Source organism: Varroa destructor, unplaced genomic scaffold (genome assembly GCF_002443255.2).
Source record: "Varroa destructor unplaced genomic scaffold, Vdes_3.0 BEIS01000007.1, whole genome shotgun sequence".
Classification (NCBI taxonomy): Eukaryota; Metazoa; Arthropoda; class Arachnida; order Mesostigmata; family Varroidae; genus Varroa; species Varroa destructor.
In genome coordinates this window covers 10,665,730-10,682,111 of record NW_019211460.1, presented here as the reverse complement: position 1 = coordinate 10,682,111, position 16,382 = coordinate 10,665,730, and the positions used below count along the sequence as shown (strand labels likewise).

Here is a 16,382-nt window from a genome sequence, read left to right as displayed (position 1 = left end):
TTCCGCGGGGATGTTAAATTATTTAAAAATCAATGCACTTCAAGAATCGTAACTTAAATGACTAAATCTTAACATAAATAGCTGTATATAAACTTTCTACATCTAGGTAGCTGACCAAGTCTATTTGTATTAAGCGTAAATTTTATATTTAGAGAGACCGCTGAATATCAAAGCAATACACGTTTTTGTGGTTTGTCTGAAATAATGAGCACCTCTATGCGTATCATTGTTATCTATTTAAGGTTCTATTTGGAAGAAAGTAATACTATATTTAGACAGAATACGAGTTAATTTTTCTGTTTTTTTTCCGAGCTATTTGTTAGAGCGCTCTGACCCAACTTGCTGCTTCTCCGATCTGCTTGGCACAGTTAAATGATATCATTCTTTTTCTCCAGAGACTGACCTAACAGGCGACCACATGTGGTCGGCTGTTTCATTCTTTGGAAGTCGGTAGACGTTACCACTACGCCGCAGCGTTTGCAGCGACGGCACGGTCGCTTGCGGTCAGTTTTCTGCATGGAAGGCTCCGTCTGGCCAGTTTCACTCTCTTAGCTTGGCACAAAGGCGCGGGACCTCTTGCGAGCTCAGCGTGTCAATTCGGCTCCTTTCTAATCTTTTGCTGAGGAAGCAAAAATATGAGTATACGGAGCAGACTAAGGAGGTTCGTATGGCCAGCCAAATAGTGGTTCAGAGGCCAAATGGGCCCGCATCCTCCGTGGCGGATACTCCTCACTTACTTCTTGCGCTGTAAGAAATGCTTCCACCCGAGATCTCCGAGGATCCACCGGCTACTTCATAGTGGTAGATGGCGATTTTTCTGCATTCGAAGGTAGTGTATGAAAAATACGCAGAAGATATGAAAATGTACCGTACGCCTCTACTGCCACTGCCCCGTCCATCCTTCTGTGTGTATAAATGCATTTTGATGGCAAAAATGCAGTAAATCGGGCGATTCTCTCTCTCTTTCTGCTCGCCCATCCGTCGTTTTGGTTTAGCTGAACGGCTTATGGTTTAACCTAGACATCAAGGTCTATCCAACCGGTCAAAATGCTTACGGGTCCGTGGGGCAGGCCCAGACAGCGTGTGAGTGTCGTAGGCTTCTTTGTTCGTTCACTTAGCGCAAGACCGCAGACGCAGAAAGGAACGCGAAGGTGGTGTTCAGTTTCAGATGGCTGACTGACTTGTCTGCTTCCTTGCTAATGTTATGGTAGAATGTAAGGGATGTGTGATATGAGAGAAAAAGTGCCGTATTTCATATAGGCGTACGCAGTTCATACGGTGGCCTGTTTCCGCTATTTACACTGTAGTCGGTGCTGGAGAAGCGCGCGGAAATCAGCACGACAACCATTAATTATAGCGATTCTTAGCCTAGGCTAAGTACCGATGGTTCTTAGGGATGAGTTATTCTCTTCAGCGCTATGATATGGAGCAAGGATATCAGTGACCGTCTGGGTCACTTAATCAGGTTTGAAACTTTTCCTTCCATTTAGCGGATGCCATCAATCTAATAATTAGTTAGTTGTGTAAAAGATCTGAATTGGTCGTTCTTATCTCCTATGAAGATATAATTAGCGCTTTAATGCAGAGAGTACATGATAAATATCCTTTCAGTCTGCCTCGCGCAAGTCAGCGTTGTTAAAGGTTATTGTTTTGTTTTATTTTATAATTGAAATGAAGGCTACCAATCTTGTCTCGACAGCTCCATATCCAGTTATTGTTACCCTTTCTCTTCCTTCTTTGGGTCTCATTATTTTCTCACTTAATGTTTTCTGTAAAGGTACAATAATACGCAACTGCCGTTGAATATCTTAGTACTTGATCGCACACTACCTGTATGCCGATTTATTTTTATCTTGAAAGTGTGTGTTTACTGTTCTTAAGGTGTTCGGTGCTATTAAGGAAACCGTTGTCAGATTCTTCGATATCATCTAGCTTGATACTATTGGGTCAGGAACATTAGCTTCCGAAGGGGCATTTTTGGTCTGCCTATAAGCAATTGATGTAGCATGGTGGCTTATAATATAACAATATTATATTTATATGGGTATTATGAATTTGCTAAATCCTTTATGAAGGGCTCTGATCAACCCATAGTGCTGGAAAAACATCCCAAGACGAATACGACGAGCTTAAGACGCAAGTGAAGCACTAGGTTCAGTATATGCAGGAGCCGACGCAGTTTCGTAGAGCGTAGTTGAAGTACGCGAAGGGTTTTTGTAGGACAAAACGAGATGATATCGGAGTTCAATGAGAAGCTTTTGCTCATTGCGTGTGTACCGGTCGCATTATCTAGTTCCACGTCTCAGTTAAATCGCACTTCCTGTTGCGTTTAAAAAAAAGACTCACGCGTCTAAACATCGTTCGAATTTAACCATTAATATTATTAATGGTTAAACTTGTGTCTGACATAATCCTACTACGTTCTGTATCATTTACTGACAATTCATCATTCAATCGTTTATATAAGATTTTCGTTTTCAATGGAAACTCAGCAGACGACCTATCGGTAGATCGATTGCAGAAACTCGTATTGTTCATAACAAACAACAATCCGTCGGGGAATACCTACGACTACGATAAATAGATATCAGTAAGGCGCATACATGAAGGTGATGAACGGGAGACCAATACTCGGGAATCGCATTTATTCCAGGATCTGCTAGCTGAAACACTGTTTTATTCCATATATAATATATTCGCGCATTAAGAAATTTGACACAGACCACAGTTTCGTATTCGCTGCCTTTCGCCAAACGGACCCCGCTTTTAGTCAATTCATATAACGACGGTTTTCCTAAACGCAAGTCAGGAAAAAGTTAGTACTTAAGTACAGTTCAAAGAACGAAAAACGACGCTCTTGAATGATGGTCTCGGTGACGATTTCCACCTCAACGGGCAGCACGGAGCCTCTCAGTTTCTAATCCTGCGCTGTACAGGGCGAGGCGCCCTAACGTCTGAAAGGAGCCTTTAACATACGTTGCAGCGAAGTCGCTGGCCGCTGCCATACAGCATATTATGTTTCTGTACCATTCTGTATACTCTAGCGTTCACTAGAGCCGACATTCAACTCCTGAAAATGTATGGAAATGTCGAAAGTGCGTGTTGTCATGCTTCCTGACGCAGAAATCGATCACGGCCAGTCAGCGTCCTCTCCAAATTTCCATTCGTTCCTTTCTACTTTATTGCACAGGAAAAGCGAAATCGGCTAGCTTTTGTATGAATTTAGATTGAAATCACACATCACAAGATCGCAGCTATTCTGCCATGACTTAACAGAATATGGAAGCATCGTCCTGGAATCTGACCACACGAAGGCGCCTCGACGGTTAACTGATGTAGTTGGTTTAGGTGGTGATAACTGTTCAGGACCGACGAAGATTTTGCTGGTAGGACTAATCTTAGCTCTACGGTTGGCGATATCATTGTTTGCTGGTGATATTAGGTTTGCATATAAGCAAGATGTATACTAGCTAGGTCGATTAAATTTTCTCACAATAGATAGCTTGTTGCAGGCAAATACTAACGCGTGGATATACAACGTTGACAGCGTAACGGTATTATGCCGTCAATTCCGTCCGAGGTATGTCATGCGTAAAATAGTACTGCTGTTTAACCTTGTATAATATAAATTCCACCTATTATCATTGCGCGTTCGCTGAATAATTTGTCAGTTCTTTTTCTCCAGTTGGGATATTGTTGACACACTGTATCTACATCGAAACTCTAGCCTATCGTTGAACATCTTTTAGATGAAATTCTATTCGAAAACGATAGGTATAGGGCTATTTTAATGATTTTTTTTTCTACGTAGATGGCTTTACAAAGCAAACAGGACCGCCGTCTCTGTAAATTCGGACGATACAGGCCTGTTGACACTTAGAGTAGCTCGACAACGATCAGCATTGTCTCATTGCCTCAGACACTAATGCAACTCCAATCTCAATTACGGGTTGGGTCAAGCGGGATGCTGCCCTGTATTCATAAACCGGAAAAAGCTTTTTGCCCGTCCAACGAATGAAAATTTGCAGTAACATTGCATTAAATGCACACCTAAACAATCTAGGTAAGAACTACACTAATCAAAAGCTGGCTATCAGCGCATCATTTGTACAAATTATAGACACGAAAATTTTTTCTGCAATCTTTGTTTTAATGTTTCTGATTTCCGAACTGATACATCGCTTTAACTTAGCTGTTGAAGCTGACGTTCTACTAAACACTTACTGTCGTATATGCTATAATTGTAAAAAAAAAAAAAACCTGTGGCAATGCTAGTAATTTTGGGGGCTACGCCACTTGATAGCTTTCATTCTCTCAGATCTTTTTTTTTTTTTTTCATTTCATTTTTACAGTGTCTCTAGTGTATTCAAGCGTTTAGATCGGTTAGCCCGCTATGTTCAATTGCACGTATCTTTATTACACTACCGTATCTTTGAACGTACGCTCAGCTAGCAGAAGAAACCCAGGTAGAGAATAGTGTAAGTGCCCAGCTTACAGAATAGCCCAGTACTTAATTTAGTTAAATCGGGTTAGGTTAGGTTAGTTAAAAATATTTTGTTGTTGCAACTTGTTTCACAGAAAAAAAAAAAAAAAAAAAAAAAAAAAGCTCAATGTTAGCTATCAAACTATTGAATTTTCTTCCATTACTAGTACTGCCTGAAATTTTATGGAATCATTAAGCACACTTCTTATTCGTAATTATCATTTTCCTTCAAGTATGATAACACCTTTCGCAATTAATGATCCGACAAAGCAGGCTTTGGACTGAAATCAAGGCTGGAACGTAGAGTCTGATCCGATTAGAATGGGCATACTTCAGTGGGCCGCTTATTAAATATAATCAAAAAGCTACGTATAAGAGTTCCTGATAAAAATTTCACTTGAGTTCTACTAAACTGTCTGCTCACTCACACATGCTGACAAACAACATATAGGCTTGTTTGTGTGAATGTTCTGAGCGGAAAACTTAGAAGTTTTTTTAAGTGAGTTTCCGTATAAACTTTTAGAATGCGTCTAGCCATATCGTGGCTTTAATCAGGTGAAACGTTCAATACAATGTTACTGCCTGACTAATCTGGGTGTTGCAGGTGGCATTTTGGCGCGTTCGGATCAATATATTTACGGAAAGCCAGGTAGGTATTTTTCATAAATGAATATTTTCACCGTGTGATTCTGTTGGAATGGACAAGGGCCAAGGTAGTGAAATTTCTGGACACATTAAAGGCGCTAATAAAAGGCGAAGGATGTAAACTTGTACTGGAAAGCGACGATTGTAGGCGCGGGCGAGGCGGGAAAAGGCTTTTACAAATAACAAAAGAACTGCTATCAATATTCCAACCACGATGGGGTACAGAAGAGGAATTTATTGTACAGCCAATCCATGCGCCCAATGGCTGGGGAATTGATCCCTGCGATGGTGTTACGGCAACGTACCCGTCTACCACAGTCAGGAACGTGACAATTTTGGAATGGACATGCTTATTTCAGGCCGTCAACGTCAGCCTTAAAAGGCAGTAAAGTAATTCTGATGCGGTTTTGGATGAACAAGTGTTTCAATTTACGATTAACATTTTTTTGGGAAAAAGCTAGCGGATAAATGGATAATGTCGGTGCGTTTAGTTGACGACTGTTCAAAATTGCACTGAGGAATCCCAAAAGCAAGCAATGGCTTCAAGTCACATATTATTACAGGTTAAGTTTATATAGTTTGCGTTTTTGTCATTGTTAATGCAGCCAATTGGTTGGCCTGCATTGGACGTCTACTGTTTACCTTAAACAGTTTTGTCACCGGTGGTGTTATAAAACCATTAGGTAGGACAGCGTAGGTGAGAAGCATGCACAGCGCTCGAAACTAAAAAGACAATCTATTACAAAAAAAGGAAACATATTGTTCTGTACTCATCTAAAATTTGCTACAAGAATCGCTGCTAGGCTGCATATATATAAGCGCATTTGTCCTTCACATGGAAACAACCGTAACGTCAGATCAGTCGTTTGTTCCGTTTAGTTAATTAGTCTGCATTTAACAATCAGAAGCAAACTAAAATGATTAAAAAGAGGCCTGCTTCCCACACTTCTTCGGCGTATGGTTAGATGAATTAAGGCGCCTTTAATTCATCTAATCATAAGCCTTAAAGTGTCCTTTTAGCGAAATACCAATATGTAACTAGTAAAAGCAAGAAACGACCTACAGCTTATCAGATCAGCTAAAAAATGTTGGGGCATTTATTTAAGCGAATAATCTTATATTAAACATAGTAAGCTGAAACTAACTGAATCCAATTACAGCTAACCTAGAATGGCGTTGAGATACGCGTCCGACAGATTCAACCTAGCGTTTTGCTATTCGTTTAGCGTTGCTGAGAATAATCTTCGCCACAATGCGATATGGCACTCGTTTTTATATTACGGGCCAGACACAATGCGAACACGACTTACGTTACCAAGAATGACAGCTAATCGACGTTTTTCTTGTTGTTAGAAGATTGCCAAGTGTTTATACGCTTTTATCAGTCGATCGTTCGAGCACTGAAATGCCATCGACAATAGATCATCGTCACCATAATGCGTTCTACGTCTCGTCTATTTGCTTCTCGTACGCCCACGTATATACAGAACACTACATGCACTTACCGGAATTGTCTGACGACCAAACAAAAAGTGAAAGTACGCTTCTCTTTCCAGTTACCCATCTGTTCATCAATTAGGTACAACAGTTCGGTAGCAGTCAGCCAGATGAGACCCGTGCCGTCCCAGCTAATCTCGGTCCTCCGTCGTCCGTTGTCTGGCCTGACCAGGAACTGATACAAACAGAATCAGAAGAAGCAGCAACAGCAACTAGCGACATACACCATCAACACCCGTGCCACAGGGCCAGAGAAGGCCCCCTACCGTATAGAAGCAGACGACACCAGCTGTTCCCAAACGAATCTCAACGTCCTCTTCGCTCTCGAGCTACTACTTCCTGCTGCTGGCATCATGGCCGCCTGGTCGCTATTGCATCTGCTCTTCGGCTCAGCGTATCTATCCCACTTTTGCTCTTCGTGGAGGAGTTGGGGAGAAGCAAGGGATAACTCGTCCGAAGAGCAGTGGCTTTCTCAACAATGTTCACTCAACGAGAATATAATGGGCGGTCGTCGACGGTCCAGTTGAGTGTTGGGGGGGAGACTTTCAACATGGCGGTAGTAGTAATTGGCCGTGGCTCGCTGTACTTGTCGGCATCCCGAGTCCTGATAAACTGTGCTCAGTGCCAACCGTAAGAACATGGCAGCGGATGTTGGTAAACGTTATTATGTCACGTGGCAATCACAAAATCACGGAAACACGAAAGCTAGAATAAGAAGTTATGAAGGGTCTTTTTGCGGTAGAAATTTCCTGCTATGGTATCTCCTGAAGTCCAGAAGCCGATACTAACTCATGCGACATATGATTAATCTGGAAACAGCTGCAAGTCTGCTATCATCGGCCGATCATTACACTGATTCGCTTGGAGTTGCAGACCACTATTTATTACAATAACGTTTATATAGTTGGATGAAATTTTTAGCTTCCCGCAGATTTACTTTAATTCGTCACTAGATTTGTTTATGCTGTGTATAAGAGGCGACATCGTACGGAAGTACCTTAAGATATAGAGATACAGACACATTGTTTCGAGATTAATCAGACAAGGAGAGAAGAAAACAGAATACGTTTGAGATCTTGTGATAGTTCGTGATGTGGCTTGGCACCTCCAGCCAACTAAGTAGTGCTTGCACTTTCACTAGAAGAAGACCCCCTTCCCCCCGTCCTCCTAGGAGATTTCCTGGATCCCGACATGCTTGCAGAACTGGTATTGCACAAGTCCCAATGTCTCCCTTCAGTCCGCTTACAGACACTGAATAATGACAGCCCTGGCGTAGTTGTTGCGTGCCATAGCCTACCGTTAGCGTCGAGCATTCGTGTGTGATCCTGCAGGGACACTGCAGTTGGCGGCCAACAGATGCTCTTCTCGGCAAACCGGATTGAAGAAGCAACCAGAGAAAAGGGAAGGCAAGTGACGTTTTTAGTGTGGTCCGCGTGGCGGGGAGGGGGGGGAGGGGTTCCGTTTCGCCGACCGACACCCAGTGGTGTTGTTAGAGATTCGGGTGGCCAGTCGAGGCAAACTGATGCGGATGGCAGGAGGGTGCGATGGGACACAGGCATCCCGTTGTAGAAATAGTAGCAGCGGCGGTAGTTTGTAACGGCTGCTGCCCACGCGAGACGTTCCGCGTTCAGGACGGGGACATATGGCTAGCTAACCTTACTATGCGCTGGGAAAAGGACAACCAAGGGTAAATTGTATTGCAGAACAAAGCGAGGCTGATATGTATAGGCGTATACGTAGCGATAAGCAGGGGGCTGCGGAGGATGCTTAGGCGGATGAGCCGCATAATAATGACGACACAGCAGATCGTATCAGAGGGCAACATAGTCTAAAGTACATGACAACGTTAAAAAAGCTTAAGCCACGGTGAGCCATATAAAGAAATTTGTTTTAATGAAAGAGTCAACGTATAGTGATGTGCGATTATCTTCTTAGGTATATACAAGATGTCATGTTATAATATACAATACTACCCTTCGCATCTACTTTCTTTTCTTGGTCGCTGATCAATGGCAATTCAGACATGCAAAATAATTAAAATATATGTTTCTATCTACGATTCTTCACTGCATTAGAGGATTGCCCATTTTTTGGAACACGAAGTAGGCTTCGATGGTTGGACATCTTAAGCACACTCTCAGGTTTAGCAGAGTAGCGTCGAAAACATATACGAGTCGGCTAATCCTAAAAGGTAGACCTAGTACGCGTGTTAGGTGGTAAACTTTCTCCCGATGTAGTTAATCCAAATTTGCAATGGCTAGGTCATAAATGACATTCACTCTGTAGGCCAACACCAGCGCTATTTTCGCATCTGATAGATCACAAATAGCTTCAAAGGACGGTCTTTGATCGCGCCCGGTGTGGTGAGGGTTGTCTCGCGTCTTCCTGCAATGTACGAGATGAAACTATAGCCTCTGTAAGACCTGCTAAATTTAAAAGCTATTAGGACTGCCGATTTTCAAATCATCAGAGTGTAAGACGATTTGAACAAGTTCCTTAAAGCCCCATACTTTGTGAAGAAGGCCCTTAAATGTAACACAGGACAGGTGCGGACTCAGGTTCGGCCGATTAGGGGTGAAAGGACAGTTTCATCTTTGGAACACATATGTGCGCCAAAGAAATCAGAATCGAGCGTTTAAAAGCCGAGACTAAGCAACTCTAAATTCAATAAATTCGCCTTGCGTACACGTGTGAGCGTTTAGTAGTTTGCTAAGTGCTTCCTTAATATAGGCCATCAAGTCCTTCATACTGTTTCCGTCAAACGACCCCTTCGAAACCCGTATTGCTATTCGAAAATGGCTTTCATATTGCCTACGAACCAGGATGTTCTTCCAGTTAAGTGTCTGGCAAGTAGTTTTTGTCAAACAACGCTTGAAACGCTTGGCTCACGTATAGTTGTACCAACGGGCGGTAAAATTTTCCTACTCATTATTCTGAAAATTTCTGTAAAAGCGGTTTATCAACCACGCCAATCCGTGTCAGCAATTCGAGGTCTACGATGTATAACCCAAACTGACCCAGCTTCCGTGCTCTCTGAGGCAGCTGTAAATCTTCTTCTCTTCTCAATATACGCCGTGATAGTATGAGGCCACAAATCCAAATGCGCGATTCTTACCTATGTGAAGGGCGTCTCAACGTTCATCTTCAGCCAACCTCTCAGCGAACCAACGTGGACGTGCGGACTGAATAAATGTTCTCGTGACAGTGCATCTAAGCCGGTTAGCATACTAACTGTACCATCAACTTACACCGGCCCGGGTAGGACGAGAGATCTGAAGGCGCGTCACTTTCCTTCGGTCTTTAGCCTTTTCGGTCCTACATGGCATTAGGGGGTCGAGCTGCGACCACGTGGATCTATCGATGTCACGAACCGCCCGTGCATCTTTTGGTCCCATTTTCGCTTGAGAATGAGACCGTTAGCTGGTTTATCCCCTATCCCATTTTCGCTGGAGGATGTCTCCACGGTCGAGGTAATAAATTAGGACATATAAAGCGGCGCTGTGGCCACGTTTGGGGAGAGAGGAACCGGAGCATGGTCGAGAAATGGAGAAGATAGAGACGCTCGAACAAAACAGGAACTCATCTGCTACTACCGAGCGTAGGGCTGGTCAGGTCGTCGTCGAAAAGTAGGCATCGCTTCCGTCTCAGCCTAAGTGCCACCTAAACGCTACTGCGAGATTCCATAGCTCCAAAGTATCTGCTTGTGGGTCTGTCTCGGGCCTATCGGACAACGGAACTTGAACAACGAAAGAACACAGCAGCAAGCAGCATACGCACCAGGATCGGCTAGCTGAAAGCGGATATGGGGAGAAGAACGACACTTGACTTTAATTAAACACTTACGAAAGAGTGAGTGTCAGAGAACGATGGGGAAGCCTCCGTTCGGAAACGAAGTCGCAGGGCTGGAGCTTCAAGCTCGCCTCAGCTTTGTACGGAGCCAATTCAAATGGGAGCAGGAGCGGAGAAGCCTTGATAGTTCTATAGCGATAGCATTCGTTGTAGTCGTATAGATCCTGTAATAATTGCCCCACTGGTGGATATCTGACTGGTCCTACTTCTAGAACTGCGACATTCAAGTAGGGTAACGCTTCTTTGCGAGGGATACACTTGACACAGATGGGGCTAATTCCTGGTCTCAAGCAGCTGAGGCAAAATGTTGGCAATTTTTCTATCCTACGGGATACGGGCTATGAAGAATCGAGTGCACTAGATCGATAGCAGGGCGCTAGAAGAAGTTAAGCTTTAAATCACCGAAGTAGTCGAAGCGGACTTACCAGAAGGTTAAGAGTTAGTTATTCGTTGTCAGACTACACATAGGTCTGTCTGATGAGAGGCACTAGCTGAGGCCGATTTACACGAGGAAAAATCCAGATGGACGATACGTGACATTTTTTGAGCAAACATCGAATTTAAATATGCATATGTACAAGTTAGTATTTGTAAATCTAGTGCATACATACTTTTTAAGTTGTGGAGAGAGAGATTAAGTTATGCCGGTTTTCCATATTAGGTACCAGGGCAATTGAACGTTAATTTGTCAACCAATCTCGGAACTTACGGGAAGCACAATGAGCAGCAACTTTCCTATGGTACTTAATATACGAACGATTTCGGAACTGTTTGAGTCTAACGGTTTGTATCCGCGCTTGGTATGGCGTACGGGGAACACACAAACGATGTAATAACATTTAGTACGACCAGAGAGCTTTCGTAGAATCAAATACGGATGACGTCATTTTTCAGCCCGCTTGTATGCTTATAGTACAATTAATGAATGCCTTGGACCATTGTGTAACACGATTTTGTCGTCAAACGCTATTATTCACCATATAATATTATTCTACGACAGTCGCTTTATGTTTGTAGAGGCATTTTAGTTAAATAATTGGATTACTTAGGAAATCGTTTGTTTTTTTTTTGTTGTTTCGTTACTGTCCCCTCGAATTTGTTGTTTACAACGAAGGTGTCGCTTCGCATGGTTTCGATGTCCTCAAAGAAATGTTCCACAGGTATTTCATTAAGCCAATATTAAATTGCTTTGTACTCGTCTAAGGCGACAAAGTAGCAATTGTTTTTGGGAGATCGACCCTTGATCAGTCCTTGGTCCCTGACGCTTGCTTCCAATAATTTTCTCCTTTTAATTTCTCTACCACTTGATGACCAGGACAGCATGCCATTGGAAGTTGTTGGTATTAGATTTGCCACTAAAACTTTGGTAGTTTTCTGAGCTCCAATCATTTAATATCCCTGTCATTTGCCACCTACGTTGGTTGACACGAGCTCTATTGAGGTTTTCGTCAATGGACTTCTATTGTATCACCGTAATACTATGCCCGTGTAGATTCGCTGTGTTTTGCTGAAGCATTGTATTTTATCCTACCTAGTCGAAGAGCGTTGTTCGGCATTATTCTACTATAACTTTGCTATTCAACCACGATGCCCCCTGACTCATATGTTCCCATGTTCGCACAGCACTGAACACGTGTTCTATACATTGATTTAATCGTTAAGTCTCTGCTGGCGCGTGTTGAACGGATGATCACGTCACGAACTCTGCAATTACTTGTTTCCTCATTTGGCGAGCCAGGGGGTGAGGCCGGGCCTCGTGGCGGTTGGGACGCTTCAGCGTCGTCCATCGCTCTCCACAAACAGCGACATTCTGTGAGTGATGCGTGAAATTAGAGCAGAAGCGAGATCTGGGGAACAGAATGAAGCTCGCCTCCTTGACAAATTCCCCAATGAATTAAATAAGCCGTCTGTTAACCGTTACCACGGGTTATTGCACTTGCCAAACACGGTTCATCCACAGACAGCAAATGTATATATAGCTAGAACATTTAGGCGTATTAGACATTTATTGCTAGTATCTTTGGTGTCAATATAAAAGGAAGGTTCAACATACGATGATGTTCGATGTTAAAGAGAGGCAGACTTAGATGATGTAAAACAGCGGGTCGAGTGAAGAGTGCTGAGAATCGTCATTATGCGAAATTGTGTTCAACAATGATAAATACCGTGCGAACGAAGAGCTTGACAGTTCTTCCTATTGAATTGTCCAAATGTGATATGTAAAGACAGGAAGATTTATTTAATAGTTTCTTGGGACTTTTTATATCTCAATTCTTTTCCGATTTTTTTTATGACATAGATATGAACTATTCTTTTTTTTTTTTTTCGAAGTGTTTGCATATTTTGAACGACAACAAGCTTTAAAGTATAATATATAATAAAAAAAAATTCGCGTTTTTTATCTATCTATTTTATTTATTTACGGTTAACGGTCTATTTACTTTGAAAATAGACGCTTGATCTTAGCTTAGTGAAGTTTAGTAAAAGCTACTAATTGATACATTCAACTTGCAACGCACGTACGACAATACGTTTGGCAGTATGTTCGTTTTTTCCAACAAGTGATCTGTAGCTGGAGACAGGCGATACTTAGCTACAATAACTATTTCCTTAAAATGATTAAGCCATATTACTTAGGGGTAAATGTAGTACTTTTATAGCGGACATCGTGCTTTTGCAACTGGCGAAGTGTCAATGCGAAGTACGGCCATAGTTGTTCTATCGCCACTATCGCCAACTGGCGCGATGCCGTTTAGTTCATGAGTCAGCGAGGCCACGGACGATCTAATTATTTCAATAAATGCTTTTTCAATTTAGGCCACATACAGGCACGGTTTCACATAATCAACATTGAGACTAAAGGACAGTCAAGCAGTGGCCAAATTTTGTCTAGAATGAGATTTCTTGTCCTCCCATCCACCTCACCGATTTCTTGTGCGACCAAATATGCAATTGACTGGTGCTGTCCCGCCAATCTGTGACTGGTAAGGTGACTCAGGACGACAGATGCGTCCTCCAGCCGCGGCGCCATGACCACGACCTGAATCCGATTGTGGGTTGCAGCCCCCCCGCATTTAAGCCTGTATGGGGTAACGCTGATTGTGAATGTAAAGTATTGTATGAATTTCGATGACCTGCTCGCCCTAGCGTCGAGACTTCCCTGATTCTTCAAAAATGTAACATCACAGAGCAAGCACTACTCAGCCTGGGTCTCCGACTGCTGCCTGAATAGCTGGCTACTACAAAGCACAGACGGAGTGGATGGGGACCGGGGTTGGCTGGGGGGAAGGCAGTCGTTGATCCTATTTCCACGGTGCACGTGGCATCATCTGTATAGAAGCATTGCCGGACCAACTACTTACCCAGCCTCCATTTAATGTGCTCCTCACCTTCGGTAGCCTTGACTAAAGCGACCACTACCACCGCCGCCCCTACGAGTAGCCAATATTTATCCTAGCAGTTGGCAAAACCTTGACGCGGAGTTAGCTCAGTAACAGACACAATGAATACTGGCATCAAGAGAGAGAGAACGAGAGAGAAGGCATAGTGGAACTGAGGAACGCGCGCGAGAAATACACAGAGCAAACTTGCTTCGACCATTCCGAGCTGTTATCCCGTGAAGCCGGCCTGCTGAAGCAGAAGGGTACTGTTGCAGCCATTCAAAAAGGGAAAAAGAGTGAGCATTTTTCGAGATTCTGATTGGCGAAGACACACTGCGCGAATTCGACATAGGCGGAGCAGGCCGGGACCCAGTTGTGCGCCAGCGCAACGCTCATGAGCGCAAAACATTGCAGATAAGTGACATTGAACCGAGCCGGTCGTAGGAATCTAGACACGAGGCGAACACATAAGGAGTGACCAACTCAACGACTTCAGGCCTGACCAGGCTAAAGTTAAGCCTAAGCCGGTTAGCGGCGGATGAACGATGATCGAGATCGAAGTGAACGAACGAAGCAACGGAAAACAGGGAAAGGGAGCGAGACGAGGCCGAGTGGCGGCTCGCATCGCTAGCTTTACGAATCTGTGCGTATCTCTGCGACAATGCTCTGAGTGAAAGCAAAACTGAAGTATACTGAATTTCGTAAAGGGGGTAAACAGAGATTAGCGCTCATAATAACAAATAACGACGTATAGAGAAACGGGTGTCCTATCTATTCGAACACAACTCTGAGAATTGTATGCGCGTATGACATGTTTGATTTGCATTATAGATAGACAATATTACTTATTCGTACTAATACTGGGCATAAGCGAAATATTACGTTCAGCGAGTTCATTTCCAATTGGTGAGTCGAGGAAGGTTTAACAAACATTAAAGAACTTCATCAATTAACGGAGTACCCGAACGTAATACAATTATAGTTATTAGTGATATCATTGTAATACGTAAGGATGATTCAATTTAAATGTAACCTTTTATCATAATCGGCTTAATTATTTCGGTGGTACCATGGATTTGCTATTCAGTCTGAGATTTCAGCTCCGAAATCAGCAGCTGATTCTTCTCCAAGGCACACTGTTTTTATTAAAATTTCATGGAAGCAAATTGATTTTTCATTTGATGCCTATCTGTTAATCAGACCTTCATATATGCGGATAGACCAAAAATAAAACTTATCAACTTTAACAATATTTCCAACCTAACAGTTGCTTAGCACTTATAACAGAAAATTCCATGTGCTTAATATATAAAGTAAATAGAAGCTGCTAAATGCTTTAAGATTTTCCGTCTGGTACTACCGTTAACCATGGCTAAAGGCCCTCCAAGCTGAAACGAAATGCGTCTGTATTAGGTTTCAAACCTAGCCTGCCTCATTTGTCCTTACGTTTAGCAGGAACGCACGCTACCATTGCAGGATCATACGGACCAATAACACAAATACTAATAGTTGTTTACGATACAGAACTTAAATTGCAGCTCTGTTTTTATCTCACACAGCAACAGGCTGGCAGAACGTTGTTCTTGCTGGCTCCTTCAGTGAACTTACTCCGATAACAACTTATGTAGCAAGCATATTCAATCATGGCCGCAATCGCTATGTGGGTAATCTTTGGCTGCCGCACATGTGATCGCGACAGAGATGCATACGGACCAACTAATCTATTACTAGGTAGACAGTCTAGGAGCTCGATCAGCGTTTCTAAGGATCAGCCAGTTCCTTAGCTCAGCAGCCTAAGTGGATCATAGTGGACACTTGAGGTCCTCCAGGAACATTGAGTACCCGTGAGGCTACCTTGTTCAGCTAATGGGTAGCGTTCACTGGGAACGCTTCATCTTAGCCACTGTCCTCCTGTTGACAATTGAATCCTATCGCGTCATTCAGCAAACGTTGAGTCGCCTTCGGAGATAAAGTTAGCTGAAACGCTGCACGCAGGGTCCTTATAGTTATGTGGAGAGTGCGTGCAGCAAAGAAGCAGCATCCAGAAGTATTCAACTTATCTGCGACTCTCATACGAATGTACGATCGGATCGTACGTGGCATATGTTATAAAGAAAATCAGTTGTAAAAACTTTCTTATGTACATAAGTATGTTTTTTCGCCTCGTGTGATTTTAGGTTCTAGAACCAATCAGCATAACACTGAGAGGTACTACTTAATAAGGTGTGTGTAGATTATATAAAAACAAGTTTAGCTAATAATAAAGTATCGTTTGCGAAAAACTTGTAATGGAAAAATACATGTTTACTTTTTTTTTTTAAATACTAGCGTGTTAATAAGTGTGCTCTTAGGTAGGTCCAAGCCCTTTATATGACCTATTTTAATGGAGCTCCCTATGCTCACTTATCGAAAGCATCGACAGCTTTTCGTATGCACCGAATCAGCAGGGGGTATTGTGACATCTCCAATAATTATCTGCGAGTCATCAGGAACCACAATCCTCTGTACGGGAAAGCTCGCGAATGGCT

At 42.8% G+C, this 16,382-nt stretch overlaps 1 protein-coding gene and 1 long non-coding RNA gene across 6 annotated transcripts in view; one reads left to right on the top strand and one right to left on the bottom strand.

Moving 5' to 3' along the window:
- Positions 1 to 16,382, bottom strand: part of LOC111253713 (uncharacterized) — a 97,860-nt gene that overhangs the window by 27,639 nt on the left and 53,839 nt on the right. The gene's annotated exons all lie outside the window — the stretch shown is intronic.
- The window catches only part of LOC147754300 (uncharacterized), a 55,230-nt gene that overhangs the window by 13,834 nt on the left and 25,014 nt on the right, over positions 1 to 16,382 (top strand). Inside the window, exon 2 of one of the 3 annotated variants that reach the window (XR_015316502.1) lies at positions 5,088 to 5,132. The exons of the other annotated variants lie outside the window; for them this stretch is intronic. This is a non-coding gene — a long non-coding RNA (uncharacterized LOC147754300). The remainder of the gene's footprint in view (positions 1 to 5,087; positions 5,133 to 16,382) is intronic. 3 annotated transcript variants of the gene reach the window in all.